Here is a 27,553-nt window from a genome sequence, read left to right on the forward strand (position 1 = left end):
AAAGTGGGAGAAAAAAATAGCATCGCACAGGGCTCATAAGCCCATTAGGGAAGCATAACACATAATCACCCAGTGTTCTTTGCTGTTTTGAACTGAAGCAAATAATGAAATGACCACAGCATATAGAGTATAACTGGACAAATAACAAGTCTGATGTTTATAAAAATAACAGAGGTGATCTTCAATGGTAAACATTCCTATTCTAGGTTGAAACATTATACCTGTTTCGTTCAGTTTGTCACTTGAAAAGCAATTGGATCCCATGTGGTTGAGAGATACTGGCAGGGCTTGGTCTTTTATCTCACTAAAATGTTCCATCTCATAGCAGCATTTTCTTGAACTGAAGTGGTTTGTTGCTCTTTGGCTTAAAAGTGCTGGTTGCTCCCAATTATTTTCTAAAAGAGAAGATAAAAGCAAACAATCTAAAAGAATGTGACTTGTGATCTTTCTGTTCTTACAGTATATCATGTGCCTTCAGCATCACTTAGCACTTTGTAAGTATGCTTAGCGAAGGCAACATAATTATGTGATCTTTCTTGTTTTCATTTTAATTCAGAATATTGAGTCTTGTAATCTTCCATCCCATTTTCAAGTCCTTTCTAAGTTGGCTTCATATAGGAATTTACATTTGTGTTTTTAGGGAAGCTATTTTTGTCACGATTTAATTGGTAATGACAATGGTATTTAAAATAACAATTAATAGACCTTAGTTAATTTGCTTTTTTAAGGTCAAATATTTTTTCATTGCAGTGATATACATACAGTAAATAGGCCTACATACAGTACAATACAGTAAAAATGTGAATAGAAATGCTCACATTTATTACTTAATAGAGCAAGAATAAAAATTAACTTAGTCTTGCCAAAACGAGACAAAAAGATACATAGGAAGCAAATAATGAAATGACCACAGTATACCACAGTATAATTGGACAATTACAGTATGTCAAGCATGAAATAAAGAATTATTCCATTTACCAGTGCACAACAGCTTAATTTGGTGCTATGGATGTGTGCCAAAATAACAAATTCAGTATCAGCACTTGAATAGCTTTCAGAATTTCATCTCATATGAAATATGTAAAGGAATAATATCAATAACAGTAAATGACAAACTGTAATGTGTAGAAGTTCATTGACTAGCCTTTCAGTGTAGGTAAGATCTCATGGGAACTGTGTATGAATGGCAGGGATGAGACTGACTTACTTTTTTCTTTGATAGCATCCTATCCACCTACAGATATTGTGACAGGGAGGCCTGGGGTTGAGATTACTCTGGTGTTTTGGTGCAGAGTGATCATACTCATTTCAAAGAAAGCACATGTGATAACCACTAGACCAGTCAAAAAATCAGTGCCAAACCAAACCATGTCTAAGAACTAATGGTAGTTGTATATTTATTTTGACTTTGTCTTTCCAACCACAGTCCTTTTAGGACCTGATGAATGAATCATTAAAATGATTTACATGTACCACCAGTTCCAGACCACCATGATGGTACTGTATATAAAGTAGTTAGATGTTAGTATCACAGTTGCACCACTAGGAGTCTCTGTTTGGCATAAACTGGGTTGCATGAGTCTGCTGTTGAATGAAAAACTTAAATGATAGAAGGTTTTACATATTTGAGGGTTATGGCTTCTGTCCAAGAATACAAGAAAGCAAAAGAACTGCCCCCAAACTGTTTCTCCTTGTACTGTAGTTGTGCTCTATGTATTTATTCACATTAAAACATTCATGCTACTGTCATTTCACTTTGACACAATCTCAGTGATAAACACAATTGGGAGATCAAAATGTAGAGGTAAAAGTACCTCAGAATATTACAGTTTGGATTTGACATGCAACTGTGACAATATTAGAATTAGTCATGTAACTTGTAAATTAAATTATAAAATTCAGTAATGATATGAAAGCCCCCCATACTCCACAGTACTTTTGTACCTGCCACAGTGAGGCATTTAAAGCTCCGTGATGTTTTTCAAAATGTGATTAGAGATACACACTGATTATGCTGCCTTTCGTATACCCAGTACTTAAAGGTAATATAGAACTTATTTCCATACTATGTTTTTTTTCATTACCTCTTTCATTAGGGAGTCTGAAGATAATGCCTAACTTGAAGTAAAGCATACTTCACGTTACTTTATACAGTACATTTTGAATAAGTTATCTAACTCTAATCGATATTAATCAATCTGTTCATTTTTCATGTTTCTTTTAAAAATATACTATCTAACCAGTGTATTTTTTCAACTAACATTTACATTTGGACCTTCAAGCAATAATTGTACAGGTATTTGTCTCTTCACAGTACTGGATTATTTCTGGTTAACTAACTTTGGAGGTTATTGAGCACTCCTTTTTAATAACAAGCCCACTTTTTATTTACAATGTTTTACCTTTGTTTAGTTTTTTAATAATGTTTATGAAACTGTATTGAATATATATAGTGTATACTACATCATGATGCATGTTACAAATGTATTAATACTTCATACAGGAGTACTGTAACAAAACAAATTTTGGTTTTGCTTTGCAACTGGGTGGGACCAAAGAATTGCAGGTGCTGAAACATATTGCTTAGTGTGGCCTCATTTTTAATAATGCTTCCCACAGTATATGTTTTGTGCACTACTTTCATTGTTGAAAAGATGCAAACACAAATGTTCTCATGCAATTTTCTGGCACAGTTTTATAGCAAAGCTCCAGCATTAAAGAGTCAAGATTTCTCTTCATGACAGGCTTAGGGAAAATAGATGTTGGTTGGAGAGCTGTGACAGTTACAATTTAAATCAAATAAGTTCTACATAAAACTAGGTGTCTGTGGGGTGGAGTGAATAATCTTCAGCCATCTGTCAGCTGTCAAGGGTGGATTACATCTGCAGCAACAATAAATGCACACCATGCCTGCTGGTGAAGTTGGTTTGGCACATATACAGGTGAGGTTTTGACAATAGTGATTTGCAAAAGAAACAGGAAATTTGTCTTTGTGCAATGAAGGGTATTTGGGAGTTCCCTTCTCACAGAGCTGCAGATAATGTTTTTCTGCATTCAGCCTATGAATGCAGAATGTGGGGAACGCGACAAACTGATTAATGTGCACTTGGTTGGAGATATTTTGCATGCCTTGTAACAAGTGTCAACATTAAAGCATCTAATTGTTTGATGTTGCATTTAAATATTTCGGCAAATACATTGCCTTGCAAAAGTGTGTTGATCCCTCCTGTGGTGTCCCATTTTGTGAAAGTATAAAATGATGCAAATGCAGTTTTTAAATGTAATACTTTAGTAAAAAGTCAGCAGAAACAAAAGAGCAAAAGCTGAAATTAATTGTTTAAGTTCAGACCTATGAACTCAATATTTGGTGGAAGCACCTCTGGCAACAGTTAGAGCCTCAAGTCTTTTTGCATACGTCGATGCCAGCAGTTTTGATAAAAAAAATGAATTCCACACAACACTAATAGCGAGCTGCATGGAAATCATTTGATATCAGACCCTATGCATTTGGTAGTGTCTAATGAGATTCTTCAGTTAAATTTCAGAAATTCTGAGTATTTTACAGTTTCCGATGTGCAAAGCTCTTCCATACTGACGAACCTCTCAGATTACCTTGAGCAGATGTAAGAACGTTAGCTTCAGTCTTAGCAGGCACTAGGCCTCGTTCTCCCATGTGTGAAATCCCAGTTAAAATATAACCAACACCCCCTAGCCCAGAAGGTATATCTACTTGTTTTCCAACAAGAAGTTCAGGGATTTCAGTAAACTCCCACAAGTGTGGAATATTTGAATGATAAATTTATGTTGGATACTGATTTGGCCTTGACCCATTTCGCTGCAGGAACAACTGCCTGGCTATGAAGATTAGGGCTATGGGAACCTCCCACTAGGTGCAGCGAGCCAAGGACATGATGCAAGTTTGGTGACTGAGGAGGAGGAGGTGTGGTCGAAGCATTTCTCTTCTCTCCTTTAAATTGTTCAGAGCACCATATATTATGTCTTGAAAGTACTCTTCTGTTATTTTGAATTTGGGTTGTGTAAGATGCACTTGCATAATTCAGGATCTGAATTTTGTAGTAATTCACAGGTTTTATAGTCCTACGAACAGCAAATGGTTAACCTCAAAATTATCTCATATACTGTTCCTTTGTACCCATACTATTTACCGGCTACACCTAAAATGGATAAGCATTTCTTCCACTTTTGAATTTTTATATCTGACATCTATAGTGCTTTGTAAATGTATTCAGACCCTGGGACAGTTTTTTACATTTTCTCCCCTTAAAGCCCAGAGACATGACACTCTGAAGCAGCAGTTAAACATTTGTCTATACATCCTACTCCACACAGTCAGAGCAAAAACAAAATTGAAAGAAGTAAATATATAATTAATATGAAAGAAAAATGTAAAAGCCAGGATTGCATAAGTATTCAAACTCTTGGCCATAGCAAACCAAAATTAGTTTAGGTGCACAGAAATATCTTAACAAGCCATTTGCTTGAGTATGTGCAATGATAGAAGTTCTCATGATTTCAGACTAAAAACACCTGACACAGTGGGGTTACTTGGTCAGAGTTGAGCGCTCAACCATAAAAAGACTAAGGAGCTTTCAAAGTAAAAGTTAGAGCTAGAGAGACCAGTGGTTTAGATGGGTGAAAATGTGCATCAGTCAACAATAACCAGAACAATTTATAAAACTAGTATGTACGGCAGGGCGGCAAGACGGAAGTCATTACTAAAAATAAGCCATCTCAAAGCCAGCAAGGAGTCTGCAACAACAACACACACAGGGGATCCTGCACAAATGTGGCAAAGGGTGTTGTAATCACAAGAAACCAGAGTAGAAGTTTGGTTTCAATATCAAGTGAGAAGTTTGGTGCTGACCCAAAACAGCACGTCTCTCAGTCGACTCCATCCCTGCACTAAAGCTTGGTGGTGGAGGATACCTTTCCTCTGTAGAGACTGGAAAGCTTGTTCTGATTGATGGAAAAATGTCAATACAGAAATGTACAGTACAGGCAAGTATTAGAAGGAAACCTGATTCAGGCTACTAAAGAGTTAAATATTTGTATTTGACATATATATTTACACATGGAGAAATTCACAACTATGAATACATACAAATAGGTAATTACAGTGATTAATTTGGGGGTATACTGTATGTATATGCAAGTCTGGCATTAACTCCCCTACAGTTGTAATGCAGTTGGTTTTGGGGTCCAAGTTTTGCTAAATTGTTTAATTTGGTTTTTACAACATGCTTTGAATTTCACCAATGGCGTGTGATCTGTAAGAAATTAAGCCATTCAGATGTAGAAAGTGTGTGTCTGCTTTTCCACTTAAGTAGTAAGCTGTACAGTACGTGCATTTCTAAAAATTGTGTACTTAATGCTTTGTATGATGGAGTACTGTACCAATTATTTGCACAATAATCCTTGATTTCTTCCTTCTACTTTTGTTTTCCCCTTAGATTAGAGACATGTTATTTACAGTGTGCACAATAGAAATCGCCGGATTAGAGTTAAAGTGATTGTGAGCTACTGTATAACCTCTTTTACGGAAGACATAAACCAATGTCGCTTTATCCTTTCCCTAGTTGATAATCCACTTAACCCAATATAAACAAGTCACATGCATGTAACAGACACTGATAATGCCTAACAAGTCTTTATAATGCTGCAAACGCCAAAAAAGCTACAGTATCTCCCCTTCCTTTTAGACCACCGGTGTTTAAATATCTTGCACCACAATTCAAAAGAAGGCAAATGATGCTGGTTCTTAATTGTGCGTTTATACACAGTAATGCAGACCTACTGCAGTTATGTTTGACTTGAAATGTAATGACTACTAACAAACGTAGCTGGTTAGTAAAACAGTATTTATCAACAATATGGTAGGCAAATCGTATGTTTCTATTGCATCAGTTTTCATAGGTCTGATTAAGAAGCTCTTAATAATGCAAACTGTGTAATGTTCTTCACAGTTACTGGGACAGACTGGCGCGACCCTACAAAGAGAATCTGTGAGGGCAGTTCTGATTGAAAGCTACGGCAGTTTCTCGAGATGTCCGTATCCGAGATTCTTCACTGCTGTGAACCAGCCTCTCGCACAATACCCACTAATTAATTTCAAATGTCATTTGCGCTTCTGAAACAGCTTTGATAAACCATTAGCATTGTCTCGTTTAGCAAATTGCCATCTTATCGATGTGCAAGGGTATGCATCAATAACATTGTCAGGTTGTTTATTTGTGGTTGGCCACATTCCTCTCATTCATTTCCTGTTATGAAGCACAATTTCCCCTGAAAATGAATCAGTCTTTCCATTTTTGTTGACAAAACTACAGGTCTGCTTATCGGTGGATATTTAGAATTGTCAGCCTCAGGTTTTTAAGACGTATACGTGTGCTGCATCCTGCAGAAAACTGGGATTTAGAAAAAAAAAGTTATATAATAACTAGCCTTATGTGGTATTTTTCCACTGAACTTTTCAATACGTTTGTAGAACGTATTTGGGTAGGCTGTAGTTCGGTGATATCCATGCAGCGTGTTCTTTTGTATAGTCCACCTATTCACCGCCACCTGCAAGAAAACTGCGAATATAGCTTAATTATGAAGATGAAATTTTGTCTGTAAGTCTTACGGCTACTCGAGACACACTGTAAATACGTGCATTGCTTTAATGCAGCAGTGTAGAAGTGAAGCGAAAGAGGACTTGGGGGAAAAAAAATCTCATCTCAGCAGGCTTCCTTTTCACCCCGACAAGATCTCAGCGCGGCAGTGCAAGTCAAGTTCTGCTTTTCTGCTCGTCACGTCCCGGCCTCGGCGCTGAGGGAGTTCCCTGTGTGCGGAGCCCCGGGAGGTGGCTGGAGCGCAGCTCTCCTCAGCGCGCAGCCTGGTTTCACTAGTTCAGCCTCACTCTGGGACGCGAGGGGGGATCCGATGACGTCACGGGCCAAGCTCTCCTTTTTTTTTTCTATTCTGGGAAGTGGTGCCAGGAATAACCCTGTCTGTCTCCTGATCACAGGCTCCTTCTGAGTTCACGCTCCTCAAAAACTTCGCGACGGCAGGAATTCACTGACAGCTCTCCTTCCGCAGGTGTAACGAAGCCGAGCGTTAGCTAGACACCAGATTTTATTTTAATTTGTCGTTGTTGTCGTCGGAGATAAGTTGTCATTAACTTATTCCGTTTCTGTTACAAATTCCTCTGACTTCCAACTCTCATCGGAGTGTTCCGCATCGAAGAGTTTAAGACGGAGCTGTCACCTAGTTATCGTTTTCACGAAAGGGGCTGACATTTCTCTAGCTGGATGTAGGTGGACGTGTGTGGATGCATGACACTTCAGACGTGACACGGTGAGTGGCTTTGCGCTAACCGGTCGCCGGCGTGACGACACCGCAACGTTTGGTCGCCGAGAGCAGAAACCATCGCCGAAATAATAAATCGAGTTCGTACTAGTTACTGGGATATGTGGGGAATACCCAGTTGCTTGCATGCAGATTAGGAAGGTTGCGTAATATCCCGAGGAATTTGCATAGCTGTTCTAGGGTGTGCGGGTTGGGCCGCTTGCTTTGAAACGGTCACGATTGCTTAGGAGCCGAAAAGGTCCGTTTTGTGTCCCAACACCCGCCCTTAGTGGGACGCAGTAGGGCCGCGCACACATTTCCTTTTTCGTGGTCCCCTGCTGAAAGCGGTCGGTGATCTCTGTGTGAACTGTCACAGCCCGTCTTGCATGTACGTGTGTGTGAGAGAGAGGGAGGGAGGGAGAGGGAAGGTGGGTGGGACGCTGGCTCGTTCCGGGAATGTTCCATGACGCGTTGGACGACAGGAAGGGGGTTAACAAGGGGAGTTCGGCTCGTTTCAAAGAAGATGTTCTCCGCTCGCAAAGTTGTGTCCGCCGTGGGTACAGCAACAGCAACAGAAAAGGGCGCCCTGCTCTTCACGGGTTGGCATTTGAACCGCGGGAGCCGTCGTGTAGGTTTGTGTAAGGCACGCTTCAGGAAGCACCGCCTCCCCTCCCATCAAGTCTCTCAAAATTCCCTGCAATCACTGATTCGTTTTGCATTGTTGGGAAGATATTTTTATTTTATTTTATTAGTCAACGCTGAAATTATCTCGGTCTTAACGCAGAACGTCCTGCAGTTACAGTAGTAAATGAGTATTACTGAAGTAACACCACCGCAGTGAATTACTGTAATGTAAGAGGGTAACTGCTTTCACAATATCGGTGTCTTCCTATTTCACTCATATTATTCCCTCCAATCAATGCTATGGCTAGTAACCCTTCTAAAAGTACAGAAAATTAAATGTTTACTGTATGTAAACGTCTAAAAGCAATTTAATAAAATAAAATTGCAAGCCCATTTTTATTAATTCTAGGTAGGTGTACAAGTTCTTTTTTATACAAACCACCTTAAGATTGGTGTTCGACATAAACAATTGGGTTGTTTCTTCTTGGCACCAGATCGTTAATAAAATCCTTTTTTTTTCTACTGCAGCCTTTGTTGGAATGATCTCAATAATTCTGTAAGCAGAGAGCTTAACAATTGTAGAAGCAGGGTTGGTAGTTTTTTTTTCTTATGCACAAAATAATACTTTTAAGGCAGCGACCATCCAGGTAATTCTTTTTGTGTTAAACAAGAGCAGACTGAAGTCATGAAGCCATTGTGTCGGGTGAACCTCGAAGTGGCTCTGATATGTACAACAGGTTTTCCTAAATAAAGACCTATTTAATCAGATATTGACTCTTTTCTGGCTGGAGGTGTTCTGTAGGATAGTTTCTGTAGTATCTGTAGGACAGCAATATAGACATATAGTCATGGTCAAAACTGTGCATCAGTTGCAACTAACCAGAACATTTAACCAAGGCTGATGTACTGAATATGCAACACAAAAGGCAGAGTGCTTGTATTTTTGAAAAAATACAATAGTTTGCTTTCTTCATGTTCGCTGACGTTTTTTTTTACCAAAACATTTGTCCATGACTGTATTTATTAAGAGGCAGAATGGTGGCACAGTGGTTATCATTGTCACCTTGCAATGCTGGAGCCCTGTGCTCAGTTCTGGATCTGCAGGGCTGTCTGTGCGGAGTTTGTATGTTCTCCACGTGTTCGCATGGGTTTTCTCCAGATGCTCCGGTTTCCTTCCACAGTCCAAAGAGATACCGGTAGGTTTATTGGCTTCTGTGAAAATTGGCCCTGGTGTGAGTGTTTCAAAACTGTCTGTGTCAGTGTGTGGTCTGCATGGGACTGGTGTGCCATCCTGAGGGTATCCTGCCTCCCACCCGTTGCTTGCTAGGATAGACTCTGGCTGCTCTGTGACATAAATTGGATGAAGTGATTACTACATGGATGGATGTATCCATGAAATGCTTTAAAAAGGTACTCTCGCCAACTGTATATTACAACATGAATTACAACTGTGCTAAAGTTGTTTTAACAGTATAGAATAAAAAAACATATTTTCCTGTCCAATAGGCTTTTTTTGTGGTAATGTAACTCTGACACTGTTCTCTAAGAAGTTCAAGGGCAGATTAAGTTTTCTCCATATATTCTGTCTAGTGAATTGTATGAGAACTTAAGTGTTGGTACTATATTTATGGCAATTGTACACTTACTGTAATGGATGAAGAGGAAAACCATCTGTTTTTTGCTGCAGCAGAACGCTGATGGGTTTGGTGGAACAATTGTTACTGTTTTAATCTGCTTCATTTATTGAAGGTGATGTTAAGTACTTCTTCACATCTCAGTTTACTGCAGAAATTTTACATTGAAATACACTGAGGAGAAACATCTGTTTTTAGTTGTAGGAACAGTTCTTGAGTGATTTAAAGCAGATTACATAAAACGGCGATCAGAAGTGAGTTAATGTTGCAAAGTGCTCAGAACACAGAGCAAACAATTTGTTTTTAATGCCACACTCCCCTTTTCATTTATTTAGCTGAGATGATTATGATATAATATACTTCTTATAGAAGTACTTTTCTTGTTTAAATAATTAGGAAGCTAGTAGTCTAAGCAGAAAAGAGAATCACTACAAACAAAGAGATAAAAAGCAGAAAAAACATGAAATAACAAGCTGAATGTAAACCTATAATTTCAAACTCTACAGTTTAAACACAAATTGTAAGCAGCTCAGTAGCGATCCATACAAGAAACTTGATAATACTCTTTTCAAAACAGGTACACCTCCTGCACACCCTCTATTATTTATGGTGGTTTTGGTTTTCTTCTGTGAGAAACTAAACAATTTTGTAACCTAAAATGGCACTTTGGTATTAGCGCATAACATGTCCTTACCTGGTTGTGCATTTACTAATTAAATAAAATATGTAGAAAGAGTCCATATTCCTTTTTGTGCCTTACCTAGTAATGGGCCCAAGAGGTTGATTTTCATAGCCACTTGACACACAGGAAGAGTTTTCACCTGTCTCTCTAATTAGTCCTTTCAGGTGTACTTTAAAAATTGAACATGTGAGTTATGCAGACAGGCAATGGTCGAAGTGTGTCTGTGTGTCAGACTCTATGCCAAGAGAATGACAGACCTTCAGTGCATGTTCCCAGAAACATAAGAAATGTTACAAATGAAAGAATATTTGGCTCATCTAGCTCATTTGGTTGCCATTAGATAAGTGATCTGAGGATCAAATCCAGCTGTTTCTTAAAAGAAGCCAGGGTTTCAGCTTGAACAGAGTGACTGGGTAGCTTTTACTATCTCCCACAATGCTCTGAGTTAAAAAAAAAGTTTGTTGGATCAACCGTTCAATCTGAAGAAGAAAGGAGCTACAGTAGGTGATTTGCATGCCTGACATTGTTTTACATTTCAAGTAAAAAATAACATTGCAATCAGGGAACTGAAACCTCAGAAATATATTGTGGTGACTGATGGCTCACAATGTTTTTGTGCCTTTTCTAAAGTCACTTCAGTACTGTGCCTTATTTGATTTCTTACGCGTGCTTTGTCTTCGTTATTTTATTTGGATGGGAGTAATTAAGAATTGAGAGAAAGTGTCTCTTAGAAACGTTAAAATCTAAATTCTAAAAAAAGAAGCCTTCATTTGTTGTGCAGATGCAGTCCCTGTAATTGGAGTCTACACAAGGATTTTCTTTATGTGTCTGTCAGTGCCTGAGAATGAAAGTCATTGACCCTTGACTCTAAAGATTTGTTTTTGCATCGTTCCACTATATCGAGTCAACAGTGTTATTGTTTGAGGCAAGCATAATTAATAATTAAGAAAACTGGAGTGTAGCTGACCAGTAGTGGATGGGTGATTAACCATTCACGAGGACATGCAGTGCTGATGTTTTTGACATATATGAACAATATAACCAGTGGCTCAGAATGGCTGATTTTTTTCAATTACTTTCATAATCTGAGAGTTTTAAGATTAAGGATATCCACAGCTTGGCACAGTCAGTCCCCTCAGATCTTCCAAATTTCTGATAATAGTATTCGTAAGTATTTTTAATAACTTTGAGTGGAATCATAGTGTTCCATCTACAAGCTGCAGGCAAAATCACTCAACCAAAATAAAATTTTAATATTGATGAGCCGAATGAGTAAAGAAGTGTAAAGTCCAATATCTAAGTCTTTTAATGTTTCCTTCTCTGTAGATGCAGCTGTAAACTCAACTAAATAGGTGCGAAATTTGAAACTGACCAGCTCCCTTTTTGTTGTTTTTGTCAGATAGGTCATCAGAAGGAGAGGTAAGCAGTTTTGGAAGAGATAAAACAATACATGTATTCATGACCAGGTTGTAGAAGAAAAAAATATAATTTCTGTTTCATTTGGTAAAACACTGACAATTTTCCAAGCAAGTTTTCTGGAGACACGTATTGTTCCAGCTTCACGTTTTGAACTTGCCCTTTGAAGCAGTGAAGCTTTCTTGTGCCCTGTTCCGAGTATCCCACTAATACTGCTGCACTTAACGTAATGGGTATTGCCCTGCATATAAGCCCGGGTTTTGTGAATTGAGCTATCAGTCGGTGCTGAGTAGCCCCCGGTTTCCTTTCCACTGCGGCACGAGACAGCGCAGCGGCAGACTTTGTTCTCACGGCCTCCTACGGCGCACCAGCTAGTGGGGTGTGCGTGTGGAAACGGAACAGTGCCCAACGTCAGCCGGCGCAGCTGTCAGCCCTTCGCATGCAACGGTGCCGAGGGCACAAGGGGATTTGTCACCAGGTGAATACTTAATTACGAACGCTGTGCTGTCTTTTGTGTTCGAAACAGCTGGCTGTATTTTTATATTTTGGACACAACTGCGGTCCAGCGTGTTTAACTCGCAACCGTCTTCACCTCTCTTTGTATCGAATTCCAGCTTGAACTTTTAAGACCGGAGATTTTGTTTTTGTGGAAAGGTAGAAGATCTTGGTAAGTTTCGGATGTAAGTCACTGTACCCGTTGAATTTGTTCATGGCCCTCTTACCATTCACTCTTCTGTGCGCTTGATGCTCGCTTTCTGCGTGCCTTAAAAACTACACTTCATCAAAGTGGTTTTCTCAAACCAGGAACTTGGCTTAGGTGTTATTTTCTATCTGTTGCATCAGTGTCTTTTAAGAACTAGGCACGCTTTGCCAATGTGATTTTAACTATTTGGGGTTCTCCCCGCTCCTGTTATCTGCGTCAGTGAAATGTTAGTCATGTCATCATTCTCTAAAATTCGCTGATGGTAAAAGATAAAGAAACCTACACGTGTCTCAGCATGTTTATCATACGGTCATTTGTAAATGACAGAATCGGCAGACACAAGAAGGAAACATGTCTGTGTGGCCTCTTTGAGAACACCTTGGCAACTCCCAGTGTTATGAAGAAATAAAAATGGGAGATTCCTGTCTTGGCTGGAGAGTAGGATATGCTTTAATAATGGTGTAAATTTAACGTTCCCTTAATGAACAAGGAAAACAAAACACTCAACCACCCCACAACAGAACACGAGTGCTAACACCTCTTTTAAAATGGCAACTTTTTCCTTCTGCATGCTGTCCTTTTGCCTGTCTCCACTTTTTGGAGCCTTGCCATTACTGTACTGCATTTTTTCTTGTTTATACAGTATATGCAATATGTTATGTAGACCATACAGTATGTACACAAAGATGTACACATTGCTTATCACAATAGCGTCTGGACTGTCAATAGCGTCTGGACTGTCATTCATTAGAGAAGCAATAATCGCCAAATTGTACAGTCGTTAAAAATTACAACACTGAAGCAAAAATGCAAAATATACAGCAAAGCATAACAACTATATCAGAACATTGTATATTATAAAGATGTTAATTTCCACAACTTTGGAATATATATAGTATGTAAATTGTGCTGAGTTATCTGTGGTGTAGATCTAAAAATGCCTTAAAGACGTGTAGCTAAACGTATTAAACTCACAAGTTAAAATTGGAACTGGTTCTTTAAAAATAAGTAATTTATTAAAATATTAGAGTATTTGTTCGTATGGCATAAACAAGGAAACTCAGTCTGAGCTCTCATTGGAGTTGTTTTCTGCTGGAGTTCTCCTGAAAACCCTGGACGATGAAATCTGTGCGACATTGCCATACAGTAAAGAGATAAAGTGTAGCTTTGAGGGAATTATTAGTAGTTTATTCTTAATCAATCATAAAGCAGCTTTATTTAATGCACTGCAGTAAGAGCTTGTGTGGTGCTCCTGTTTGCAGACCTGTGGAAATGACTGCGCTTGGTGTGATGCGCCTAACGCTAAAACACATAATGAAACTGAGTCCACCGATACTTTGTCGAGTAGGTGCTGCGTTACAGACATAATTTGTTTGAGCCCTATGTCATATCTCCATTTGTTTTGTAGTGTTAAGGTGAATAATATTTTGCTGTGAGATGTCCATTTACTTAATTTTAATAACAGAATTAGTACAGGAGGAAGTTGGATACTATCTCTGCTTGGATTAGGATCTGTATCCAAACAATGGTGAAACAACTCTTTGTATCTGGAAACCAGGCCTAATGAGAAGTGCTACGAATGAACACTGCGAATAAAAAAAACACAGGCCCATTAAAAAGGGTGTGAAGAAAACTTTATTTTTTCCTTGTAAATCACATTTTCAGTGAAAGAAAAAAGTGGGAGAATTTCTCATTTGCATCTTGTAAAACACGTGATAAGAGCTCACTCCTCATCAAGCCACAAAGTATTATAACACTAGTTTCCTGGTATCAAATTTGCTAGGTGTATTGCACAAACTATGACTAAATTGTAAACTCAGTTCCTCACCAGGACCTTGTCTTGTTGAGATAAAGGCAGTTTATTTTGCAGGAATCGTAATGTCAAAAACTCTGGTTTGTATCGGAACAGCCAAAGAAATCATTCTACGTTTGTAGAAATAGAATTCCATAAGGAAAAAAAATATCTTTCTTTAATGCGATTTAATGTGAGATCCAATAACAAAACAAAACTATAATCCCGTGATTTTTAATTCAAAGCAACGGAGGACAGGTTGTATTTACAGTGGGTTCCTTCAGTGTATTTGAATTTGTCTAAACTTTGGCCCCTGGTCCTGCTGACGCCCCCAGGGAGTGTGAACAGTGACGTCCTTGCTTGCCTCAGCTGCACAACAGGAAACACTCATGGCCTCCCCTCCTTCCTGCTTTGAGAAAGTAGTAGTCTTTTTTTTTTTCCCTACCTCCCTCTGTCTCTCGGTTTCTGCAGCAGAACCAGCTGAGACCTAATTTTATCTCCGCACTCTGCAAACAGCCACTGCCTGCATCGCTGCTACGATTGATGTTTCCACTGCTCTCAGCCAGCCAATCAGCAAGCAGGTGTTTATGCCGAAGAAATATGATAATTTTTTTTTCTCTTTCCTCCTCTGTACAAGCTGGGTTAGTGACAGAGAGGGAGGGAAGGCTGCTGACAGTAGATGGGAATAGCTCACTTTTCAGAGCATGTCAGTGTGTTCACTAACGCTGAGAGGACCTGGATGCTTGGGTGCTAATTTAACCCCAGGAGGCTTCATTACTCAGAGGATGCAAAGGACAGACTGTCAGGTGGGCAGCACGCATGTGAGCCGCCGTGTGCCGGTTTTGAGACAGCTCTCGAATAATGCTGAATAACGTCGGCCTGCGGAGCCCAGAGCAGGGTCTGCTGCTTCAGAGCTTGCAGGGAAATGCTGGCTGCATCTCTGATCTTCTCTGTTTTTGTCCCCATGACTGTGGGCTATAACTTTGGGGTAGTTCTGCATTAAACGGACATAGAGTGATGTCGTGTGCCAAGCTACAATTCTCTGTGCTGTCTTTAGGGCAGAAACAATTATGGGAAAGTTGTTTAATTGGCCAGTTCACTTTGACATGGTCAGGTTTTGGTCTGGTGTGCCCCCAGGCCTGTTCTGAGCACCTGCTCTTTGCAGTGACGTACTGAACTGGTACGTTGTTACCTCACAAGTCCCCAAAAAATGTCTTCCCTTGGACGGGAGCTAGCTGGGTTCGCTTTAGTGTACTGTAGCTGTGTGTGTATGAGAGTTTGTTGCTGACCTTTTCACTTTCTCTCAAACACAGGGCTTGTGAGATGGATGTGAACTGGGATTAGATTGGGACTGCCAAGAAGGGTGGACTGACAGCTGACTGAGGTGGGTGACTGAATATGTACATTTCTTTGCAATTTGTGGGCTTCAACTTGGGTGCTTGCCTGCATACTTGTTCTGAACAACAGGATGTGTTCTCTCTCTTTCGAGTGGAAAGGGAGAAATGTTTTGCATTGAAAATGCCACTGAAAAGGGAAATCAACTAACGTGGATAAAATTAAACAGTGAAATGACCAATAGTTATTTTTGGATCAAGCCAGTTAGCAAGATGATACAAGATTTTGTTTTTGGGGCAGATATTATTCCTGTTTGCCTGATAGAGTGTACGCGGAGCTTATGAAATATGTATTTTTTGATATTCCTATTTTTATTTTCAGCGTTGAATTTCATAGGCACCCACTGACAGTGCCCAAGAATATTTTTTGGTTATCATTTTAACTCTGTGAACTTTGAGTTTCGAGTTTGACATGCTCTTCCTGTCACTTTGTAGCAGTGTGTCAGTGTAGTGAAGGTGCCATACCACTGGGTGAATCTAGGTAATATCACATTTGAGAGAATATTGCTCACTGTGCCATTGCGAAAGAACAGACTTTATTGTTATGGAATGAATCATTTTGCTGTGGATTGGCCTCAATAGTCCTTTTGAGTCAATGGAGTTAGAAAGCAAAGTGTTTTCTTATTTTTAAAGTAATGCTCCGATTTAACCTTTTAATTTGCTTCTTAGAGAAGGGCCTACCATGCTTAATTGTTTCATATTTGCAGAGCTTTGAGGACTAAAGAGCTGCCACTGTTTTGCCGGGCTTTTAAAAAATGAATCCAGTGCTATAGTGGGGCAATGAAAAATCCAGAGCATAAAATAATTTAACATGAGTTATTTTACAGTTTTAAAGAAAGACTTGCCCTTTCTTGAACTGGCTGGATCTTTTTTCCCCTCCTGAACCATCATGTTTGCCTTGAAGGAGGAGAATGAGTAAGCCTTTGAAATGCATTGCTGTTGTGAAATGTGTTCTCCTCTACCAATCTGGATGTCTGCCAGCTGAGAGGGACTGGGATCACATTCTGGTTAGAACACAGAAGTGTTATGCTGGCATCTGTGTCATTGATTTGGCAGTGCTGTGTGGGTTGGCACGGGTGTTTAGTTGTGTGTAAATGTCACAGGTTGCAGAAAGTGGATGAACAAGCTGTTTGACAAGCACTTACAGAGCATTTTCTTCATGCTTTCTTAAAATGTAACATGACTTTTGAGAGTTGCATATAATATGTATTACAGCACATAAGATGAATGCATATGACTTTCAATAATTGTATTAATTGTTAATGTATAAATGAAGGCTCTTTAAAGGAACAAATAAGTGGTGAGGTCATTTATTCAAGTGTATTTTTTTGTTCAGCCCTTCAAGATATACTGTGCAAGCAATGTGCATGCATTTTTATGCCTTAGATTTAGTATACTTGTAAAGAAAAACAAATCTTACAAAACTTGTTTTGTTGTTCTCACCAGTTGTAGTGACAGAAACAAATATGATAATGTTTTTTGTTGACAAGCCATCTACGCCATTAGGAGTGTTCTGTAACTGAATAAGACATTTACATAGATCAACAACAAAATAACAGTTTTAGAGAGAGTTCTGGTTTGTTATACCTTTTGTTCTTCTGCTGCTCTACTGTGCAGTTTGGCATATTATCACTATCTCTGAGAGATAAAACACATGGAAATGTCATTCCCTCATATTAGTAGTCCTCAAAATCTGTTTTCTTTTATACTCAGAAAAACATCAAAGACAAAGAGCTGTAAAAAAACACCCCAAGGTTTCTGCGTTCATTTGTAATTTGAAATTGAAGCTGTATCCCTCATATAGGGCAGAAAAAGCCTGTCCTTTAAAATATTTTTGAGAAGAAATTGTGAAATATGTGTAGTATCTTGTTGACTATGTCTGAGGATTCTGCTGACTTGTGGACACAGGCAGTCTGAGTCTTGGACTTGTGACTTGAAGGCAATGAGATGTGATTTATAGGTCTGTTGCTGACAGTGGTACAGTATGATCTGGTAGCTGGTGGAACATGTACATGCTGTCGTTTATATATATATTTCTAATCTAAAAAGTATAAAATTGCTAAATTTATAATCGATTTCACCAATTATTTTAGAACCAACAGAAAATAATTTTTGGGGTTATTTTGCTTCATTTTTTGATAGGTGATTAATGCCTAAAATCCAGAATCTATTTCTTGAAGGATCTTATAGTCAGTAGTTCAGCCACTCTGTCTGCCCTCTGTCTGGACTGGCCCTGAACTTAATTTCACTTGTGCCCTCGGGTCCTCATGTTGCTGCTCATCTAGAAGAAATCCTCTTAGTGCACTTGGTCTTGCGCTTGGTGCCTTTCAGGACTTTTAACACCTGAATCAAATTCCAATGTAGTGCTCTCTATTTCAGGTTAGAAAAACTGTTTGAGTGACATCCCCATCAGACCAGGAAGTAGTCTGCTTGTTCTCCTTTGACAATGAAACTACAGTATCTTTTAGCATGGTTTTTAAAATTGATGACAATTTAAAGATAACTTGATTTACATTCTACACCCTTAACCACATACTGTATATAAGCATTTTATTGACCTTTTTGTTGTTTCCCCACACTGCGTAGTTGAATAAAGTGAAGATTCAGCATGAACACCATCAAGTATGTCTAATCTATGGCTACTTCCAGTTCAGTACCATATATTAGATATTTACAATTCTCTTTTTCTTTCCTGCTTGTAATATCTTTCTTTGTTGTTCATTAAATTTCATTTGCCAGCTATCAGACCAATCCTTGTTTATTTGCTCAAAGAAATCTATCAGGTTAAGCATAATCTACCCATTTAAACCACTCTTTTGCATATCTGATCTGCATGATCTAGATGCTTTCCTAATTTTTATATAATCCTTTGGCTCTGTTTTGCGCCCTTTTCATGAATGAATATTGCATTTGTGATTTTACCATGAGTAGGCACATTTCTTTGAGCACAAGAAATGCATTGGATAAAAAAGCAAAATAAACCATTTTGTCATTACTCCTCGTTTCCTTGTAGACCGTGACACAATTTAGAAATAAGATGACTGTTTACCCAGCGTGTGTGCATGAAACTTTGTTTTGAGTTGCCTAGCTTTCTTTAGATTCTTTTTACAACAACTTCCACAAACATTTGTGAGTCTGCTGGTTCTAATACACTGTACGTACTAAAGCCACTGTGTGTGGGTAACTGCTGAAGTCCTGATAGTGATAGAAGAGCTCAACAGCACTACAAAGCCCCCATTGTTGTTCATTACTGTGCTGTAGTGTATAGCACTTGAAGACACAGCCTGGCACTGCAGGCCAGATTTCGCCAGCACCAGCAGTGCTGCCTAATACATTCACAGACCTACAAATCACCATAGGACATATAATCTCCCATGGCAGAGATACAAGCTGGCAGTGCGCAGCTGAGAACTTTTGGGAACCTTTTTTGAGTCAAAGGTAAAATTATCCTTGTTCTTTTTCTGAGAAATTAACTAAAAGGTATGTTGACGCTGCTTTTGCCCATTGCTAATTCATTTAACTTAAAAACTGTCCCGCAGCTCTCTGAATTTTTCTTAGATTTCTGTTCTTTTATTTCCAGTCTTTTATTCAGCTTACCTCCTCCGCTAACCATTTCCTGCCCTAAGGATAACTTTAGATACTGGTGACTTTGTCTCGTTTACTGTGGGATGGTTAAGGGTCTCACAGCTACAAATGCATTGGAGGGGTTTTCAAGCAGCTGTAGGAATTATGTGAATTTCTATCTTGTGCCTAACAAGCGATATGCCAGACCTGAGAAGAGCCATAAGACTACATTGTGTAATCTTACCTTTGGAGGGAGGACGCAGATTTTTCCCCTGACAGAGACAGTCAGTAAAGTCATTTTAAAGTTATTAAATTTGCATATAGCAGACAGCTCTGCAGCACCAGTTGGAGATGACATCAATTGTGAAGGCTTGTAAAAGGTTAGGTCTTGTAACAACTGTGCTCTGAGTACTCTGTCACAAGATGATGTGTGCGTGATTCATCCCGGAAGACACGTACCTACAGTACCTACACAAGTGCAACACATTGCACTTTTGCAGGCAACGTCTGTTAGACGACATAGCACTGCATAGCTAGGCTATATTTAGTCAGAATGCTGAGGCTGTGTGTCTGGTACCCGCCTGGTTAAGTTGGAGGGGACTTTAAGGAAAAAAAAAGATGCCTTGTGTCTTTCAGCAAACAGTATTCTTTGGAGATAATAAGAGTGTAGGTATTCTGCATATAAGGCAACATGATGGCACAGTGGTTAGTACTGCTGCCACACAGTTCTGGGGCCCTGGGTTCAATTCCAGATATATCCGTGTGGAGTTTATAAGTTCTCCCCGTGTTTGCTTGGGTTTCCCCTGGGAGCTCCGATTTCCATTCACAGTCCGTAGACATAATGCAACTTAATTGGCTTCTGTGAAAATTGACTCTGTTGTGCGTTTTTATATGTGTGTGTTGCCCTGCGATGGACTGGCGTCCCATCCAGGGTGTACCCTGCCTTGGGCCTGTTTCTTGTGTGGATAGGCTCCAGCTCCCCTGCGACCCTGTATTGGATAACGCAGTTAGAAAATGGATGGATATGTTAATATTCCATGTGTATTTAAAAATTATTATTCTAAAGTCTTACATTAAGTAGATATCTCAGTTGTATTTTGTGCATAAAGAACTGTACATTCAGTATCTGTATTTGCAGTACTGACCAACCATTGTCCTTTGGGAACAGTATTGTAATGAAATACAGCAGAGTAAAATAGTACCTGAATTGTTAGAATTTAAGGAAGCCCCTAAAAAATAATGTATCCACCATTTGTGGAGTAATTAACAATTTTCAAACCTAATCATTAGATAGGTGGTGAGACTGCAGATGTTGTTGAACTGACTGTAGAAAATCAACATGCTTGTATTTACAGACTTTCGTATTTCTATCAAGCACCTATATAGTAACGATAATGGTTTGTATATTTCTGTTCCTTTAAAGAACATTGTGCTTTTCTGATCATAGGAGAAATCTGAATTTTGCTTGTCCTATTTATTGGTCATTGGTTAGCTTTTGTATGAACCTCGGGTGTAGACAATGCGTGAAACCGAACTGTATAGAAATACAAATTGTGTTACTATGGGAACCCTGACAACAGTGGTGTCCTTCACTGATTCCGATTGAAAGTATAATGGTGTGAACAGGGATTAAAAATAGGGCTGAAGCCGTGGTGTCTGATAAACAGCAATGAGAAAATGTACAATCAGGGTAAAAGAGAAATATTCAGGCTTTTTTATACAAAAGCTAAACATGCATATGACTAACTGTGATTTCTGCTGTAACATGAGCAGCAGCTGAAAGAAATGGGATCTTGTGATATTTTTATTCTGTAGATCAATAAACTCTAAAGGAAAGAAGTGCTGTTTTTTCCATTATATATTAATTGATATCTATTGGTAAGATTAAATGAAAAGTTCATACTGTATTAGATTATTATTCATATGTGTGTTCTTTCTCTTCATAGCTGTATGTTTTAATTTGAAATGTAGAAACGGGAACTATTCAATCATTAAATGTAAGTATTCTTCTTAAATTGTGCAAAACATTTTGGATTAACACACCGTCCTGATACCCTTACCGGGATGGAAATTTAATGTTTCATTGTAGAGATATTGGATGTAGAAGTATGGTGGAAAACAAGCTGTAGAACAAAAGAAACTAGTCGGGTTGCGTAATATGCATTACTTTTCTCAGTTTTAGCTTCTTCACAGATGCTGCCTCAGAAAAGTAGAGTACATTACTGTAAGCACCTGCTGCACTGCACTAAAGTGTTCGAGCCTGGCCACCCACTCTCACCGTCAGGAATAAGTGACGTGTACCACATGTTTTAATAATGACTCATTGCGCTGGATGATAATGCACAATGTAGGTAACTACAGTGGGGAATGTTTCTTAGTTTTAAGTTTACCTTACGTTGAAACTAAGCTTACAAAACTATCTACGTCAGGATGTAGGAGTATCCGATGAGTTGCTCATTTCACACCTGAAGTTTATGACTTTGTTTTGTACCTCAATTTATTGCTGATTGTGAGCGGGGTAACATCTAGGTAAACTTCCAGGCAACTGGGATTTGACCCAGCAGGAGCCCTAAGCCCAACCATTTTCAACATACTGTAACTACGTGTTTTCGTTTCCTCCTCAGCACAAATGCAAATGTCTTGTTTAGGAACTTTCTCAGCTGCAGTCCAGTGCTTCCTCTTTCAGTAGAGGTTGCCGATAATTACCAACGCCTGTGGAAAAAGGAAAGTGAAAACGTTCTGAGCTGCACGCTCACAGAGGAGCTGCTCTTATCTTCTGCCCAAGAAGGCACATTGAAACCAGGCACTCATTTCTTGACAGGGCTGCAGTACCAAGCCGCTTGCCTGGGCTGCCTGCAGTTTTTTCTCTTGCTCATTTATCCTCTGTACAGTACAGTCACGTTCTGTGAATACCATACTGTTTTGAAACAAAGGAACATTTATTTGGTCAGCCTTCGTATTTGCAAAGGGAAATAACATATTTCAAATGTTCGTTTGTAGAGGGGCATTAGGGATGTCTGCACTTTTAAATGTTGCAGTGGAGTAAGACGCTTGCATCAAAAGCCTTATATTTGTTGAATGTCATCAAAGTAGCAAAGCATTTATTCCTCTACATGCCTTACTGCACTTGTTTGTCATTTTCATATTGTAGTCTCACACATAGTTTCAGTGTATGCATGATTATTATCTGTTAATGTGTTGTAGTCTGTAAAATGAGTTTGCCAGGATATTAAGAGAACAAACATAAAATAAATACACCTGAGAACCTAAACTAAAAATTCACCTTCTGAAAGAAAAATATATATTTTGTTGGCACAGGCAACATTTGTATGAGTGAAAAAACCCTCACTCCACACTAACACTTTTATAGCTTGCCTGTGTTTTAGCAGTGTTTTTTAGCAGTGTTTTGTAACTACTTCACCACTGTAGTTCAATTTGTTTGCTTAACATTGTGTTCCCTTAGTGTGTGTCGATAGTTGGGTATTGTCCTAACAAACGTAGATCAGCCCCGGCTCCTGTGTAACACTGAATCGGAAAGTTGGGAGATCAGTGGACGTGGTAAAGTGGTCTGGAGTGAATCACTGGAGTGAAGTCCTTCTGGGCAACTCGTAAAATTGAAAAGTTAAAAAAAAATCTGTTTAGAATTTATTATTCACAAAGAGTTTGATGTGTGATGAATGCAGAAATGCTGTTTTCTTTGTGCACCCAGTGTAGATGTTATGTCTCAACCTCTGGTAAATAGGTACAATGTAATGAAATTGCACTTTGAATTTTCTCACCCTTCTCATTCAGTTCCTATGCTGTTAGTGTTACTCAGTTACTCAGATATCAACATATCTCTTAACAATAACTCTTTCTCAAGAAGTGGTACGAAAATATTCAGTCCTAAAGAAACAGTAGGACCATACTGGAAAGTGTAACAGTCTCACTTGGGTGTGGACTTAACACTTCTTACTTTTTCCATTTAATAGGTTTTGACAGCCATAAGCAGTAGCCGAAAGCAAAGAGTGTACACTGTAGATATAAAGCTTCTGTTCTTCTTCCTGTTTAACGTACATTCAATAAAATATTATTTAGTCACCTTTTATGTGGTGTGAGTTGGCAGCGGTAAACCTTTAAGGGATCTTCAGATTCACTGAGATGTGTCTGAACATGAGAACAATTTAGGTTTGGATCTGGCTGTGTTAAAAAATTACATGACTTTCCATTGGTTTTGTACTCAAAGCCCGGGTTTTCAGTTAGTAAAGGGGTTCCTTGTGACTGATGACAGTGTATATTCTGTAATCATTGATTGAAAGTTGCATAAAAATTGAAATCTGAGCTTGTCAAAACTGAGTTAACTTAAAAGTGTACAATTATTCAAAAGCATGAACTTTCTTTGAAAGATGTAACCAGCTGCCTTAAAATATTGTAAATGAATTTTTATCCTTTTATTTTGAAGTCTGTGCAATTAACTGCATTTCATGTAAACTGCTCTTGCTTTTTAGCAATCAGATTTGGTCAATCTTAACTCATGTGTGTGTTATTCTATGTGTTCTGTGTGATTTGTGACATGTTATTTAACTCCTTCAACAAAACAAATTTGGAAGAGCTTTATACTGTGCCATGGTGGTGCAGTGGTCAGCATTGCATTGCATCTGTTCCATTTTGGACCTGGGATGCTATCTATGTGGAGTTTGCATGTTCTCCCTCTTTTCCTTTGGGTGCCCCTGCCCCTGATTTCCTCCCACAGTGCAAAGACATGCTGGTGGGTTAATTGGCATCTAGGAAAATGGGCCCTGGTGGGTGTGAGTGTGTGTGTCTGTGTGTCTGCCCTGATACGGACTGGTATCCTGACTGGAGTGTATCCTGCCCTGCGTCCACGGCTTACCAGGACAAGCACTGGCTCCTCTGTAACCCTGTATTTGATAAAGCAGTTTAGAAAGTGGATGGATGGATAGTTACAACTGCTCCCTGACCTATTGGTAAATATAAAAACAGTTTTCACACTAGAGGATATCATTTTCCTAGTTAGTACCTACTAGCAGTCTGGTAAAGGGATATGATGTCTTGTAAAGGTCATGTGATCCCCAGAGTGTTTGCTCTCAAGTCTTGTTTTCAGAAATCGTATATTCTGTAGATAGTAATTCTGCATAGTAATGTAGAGAGAGCCACTGAGAGTGCACATATTTACAAATAAGGAATTAAAAAGCTAAGTGCATGTTATGTAGCCTACCACTTTAACAATCTCTCCTGTCAAAGAGTATGTTTTTTTATGCCACATGTGTGGCTCATGATGGAAAGAGAAAGGAGAGGATGCAGTTTCTCTTGCTGTTTTTTTTTAACTGCCAAGTACAGAACAGGTGGTGAACTCACTAAAGTACCAGTTGGTACCAAAAGCTCACAGCTGCGCTGTGCACAGGCGGAAGTGTTCTTGTGTACACCCACATACTCAAGAGAGCAAATAGCAGGGATGCAACTTTTTTGTGCTGGTTTTGATGATGGATGTCGAGGACAAAAAAAAATATATATATAGTAAGACAGAGAGCAAAGTTATGGTGGACCGATGGTTGATCAGAGCTTTGGAACAATCATATCAAGAGCTGGGAGTGATTCTAAGGAACAAGACATTGTGGATAGTAAGAAATCCCGAAAGAGAAAATTATCTGTTCATGTCATCTAGGGAAAATTATGGAGATGTGAAACAGAAAATGGAAAGCATTCCAAATTTAAAAGAATTCAGTGTTGGAATCATCTGGGTATGGAAGCACTACATGGGACTCGCTACATAGTTAATACATCTCATGTTTTTCCCTAGTGAAGAAGTATGAACCTTTACAGTCCTACGGTCTGTCCCTGAGCTGGCCCTTAGTTCAGTGTTGAGATATTGTGCAATAATATGTGTGTCAGATAATGGGAGCTCATAAATGTGGCTGATTTCAAAATAACGGTGTCTCGCCGATTCTGAAAACGTATTATTTACTTCAGATCAGATTAACTGTTTCAATACAATCATTTACACCCATCCTTGTATTGAAATGTGGCGTTTTCAACACAGAGATGATACGGCCGCAACAGAAAACGGAAAAATGGAATAGACGTCACGCAGGGACAGAGTCAAATAGCTGGTATGGAAATCGTGAAGAACTTTACACAATGGACATTTGTGTTGTTCTTGGAACGGCCATTGTACTGGGGTATGGCGTAGCCTGTTGTCTCCCAAGATAAGTTATCAGTATGTTGTAACCTGATTTTAAATGCGATCATGCAGACAGGCCAATTACAAAGAGCAAATGGTTGTTTACAATTGTGTTTGCGTAGTAAAACTAAACTTGAAACATGTTAATTCACCAATTTCTTTGGGGTGTGGGGGGAATTTACATTAATACTTTGTGTTTCAATTTCTAGGTGGCAAAGTATGTTGGCACAGTAGAAATTGGCACAGTTCACAAGTGGCCTTGTAAAATCCACAAGTAAATTCAAACAGCCAATTTATCTGGTATATAGTTGGGAATAGATGCCAACCAGACTAAATAGATGAAACTGATCAGAACAATCCTTAAGTAATCATCATATCAGTTATGTTTTGTTCCAAAAATATGCTGTGAATCATAATGTGGGGGCAGTTATGTACAGTATAGTATCTGCAGTATTCTACACGACTACACTGTTTTGTGATTCTTATCTTAATATATATTTTAGAAAACAATTCAGTTGTTAAGTGAAGTGCAGAGAAAAAAAACAACTGGAAAGTAAGAAATCCAGACATTCAATATCTATGATATGAAGCTCATTTGTGTATGTTTATTATTTGTATACTTTTTCAGCAAAAGGATACATTTTGACCTATGGTATGTATAAATATTATATTGAATCATACAGTAAATTACAATTAAGCAGAGTTTTTTAACTGCACATATTTTGTTCAGTAGCACAGGCAGCTACAGTATTTAAATGTTACAAACCAGTATCCAGAAAGAATTATTAAAAATTTTCTCATAACCAGTTCCTGCTCATGTGATTTCCTAAGTAAATATCCCCTATTTATGTTCTGAGGAATGTGCATACAGTGTACTTCCAGTATATTTTCTTCATGAGATAAACTTTCTCATACTGTGTACTTTCACATATACTGGTAGATCCATACCAAATACAGTATCTGCTCTTTTACCTTTATTTAACATTTACAGTTGAATTGAGTTGGTTGCTTATTTTTACTTGTAATTTTTGCCAGGGTATATTTATAGAATATTTTAATATTAAATTATATATATTATATGATATCCATAGGTCACCAACTACTTATTCTAAACAGTACATATTAGTGTATTTTTTAAATTGTAATTATTTTGTTTTATTTTAAGTAATTAAAATAAATGCCCAAACTTGAATTTATTAAGTAAATTCAAAATTGAAGTCACACACATTTCTACAATCAACAGCTCAAATATACTCAAAGTATATAGACATATAGTTCAGGTGGGTAGCTGCGTCAGCATGCGTAGGCTGCAAAGGAACAAGTAATAGGCTTATTCCGCGCTGAAAAAAAGAAAGAAAACACAACGTTTCGGCAAGAAGGCTCCAGGGCCGAAACGTTGTTTTCTTTCTTATTTTTTTCAGCATGGAATAAACCTATTACTTGTTCCTTATTAGACATATAGCCCATTAAGTAACTAATTGCTCACTTACAGTACTGCTATTATTTGAGATAATGTCGTGTAAGAATGAGTTTTATAATTACACTAATATTAACTAAACCTGATTGTCTCACACTGTGCTTTTAAACTGTGTTTTGAGGTGTTAAAACCTACTTTGGAAACCAATATCAGGGTCTGTCAATGTACTGTATGTTAATAAGGGCTTTTTGGAATATGTACTCAGACTTTGAATCTCAGGCTGAAATGTCTTCATATCTAAAATGTGCAAGTGCTTGCCATTTGAGAGTACCATATTAAAGAGAACTTCACCATCTGAATCAGAATGGTGACTTCATCTTAATGTGATGCATGCCATCTGTGACAAGAAAATGTTCTGAGCTTTGCATCATTTGGCATTTGTAACTGCTATATAATAGCTATCAGACTGGATGTGCTAGGTAAAGCACTTTGTGTTTTTTCTTTCTCAGTCTGTGCGTAGGTGGGTGTGGGCGTGTTTTGTAGTGAACTGGATAAATACATTGAGTAGTGAATATTGTGAACTTTATAAATGTGTGGAAAATTAACAAAAAGCACACACTTTTCAGAATATAATCTGCAACTAAAGAATTATACCCTATTTTGTTGCAAAGAAATTGATCCCTGTATATACAGATATATTCATATGTGATGTATTACTGCAGTAGTATACATTCTTAGAACTTGAACTGCACAAAAGCATAAGAAATTCACACTATCACGTTAAAATCTTAGATATTTGTAT

At 38.4% G+C, this 27,553-nt stretch overlaps 1 protein-coding gene across 4 annotated transcripts in view; it reads left to right on the plus strand.

Annotated features, from left to right (window-relative positions):
• Positions 1 to 6,710: 6,710 nt before the first annotated feature.
• The window catches only part of hivep2a (HIVEP zinc finger 2a), a 111,142-nt gene continuing 90,299 nt past the window's right edge, over positions 6,711 to 27,553 (plus strand). For 3 of the 4 annotated variants that reach the window (XR_011191646.1, XM_069198205.1, XM_069198215.1), the window contains exons 1-2: positions 6,711 to 7,356; positions 15,512 to 15,582. The gene's annotated coding sequence lies outside the window, so the exon portion shown is untranslated. Of the gene's footprint in view, positions 7,357 to 14,472; positions 15,005 to 15,511; positions 15,583 to 27,553 lie in introns of those variants that run through there. The other variant, XR_011191647.1, reaches the window with a different exon arrangement.

This window comes from Lepisosteus oculatus, chromosome 2 (assembly GCF_040954835.1).
Source record: "Lepisosteus oculatus isolate fLepOcu1 chromosome 2, fLepOcu1.hap2, whole genome shotgun sequence".
Lineage (NCBI taxonomy): Eukaryota > Metazoa > Chordata > Actinopteri > Semionotiformes > Lepisosteidae > Lepisosteus > Lepisosteus oculatus.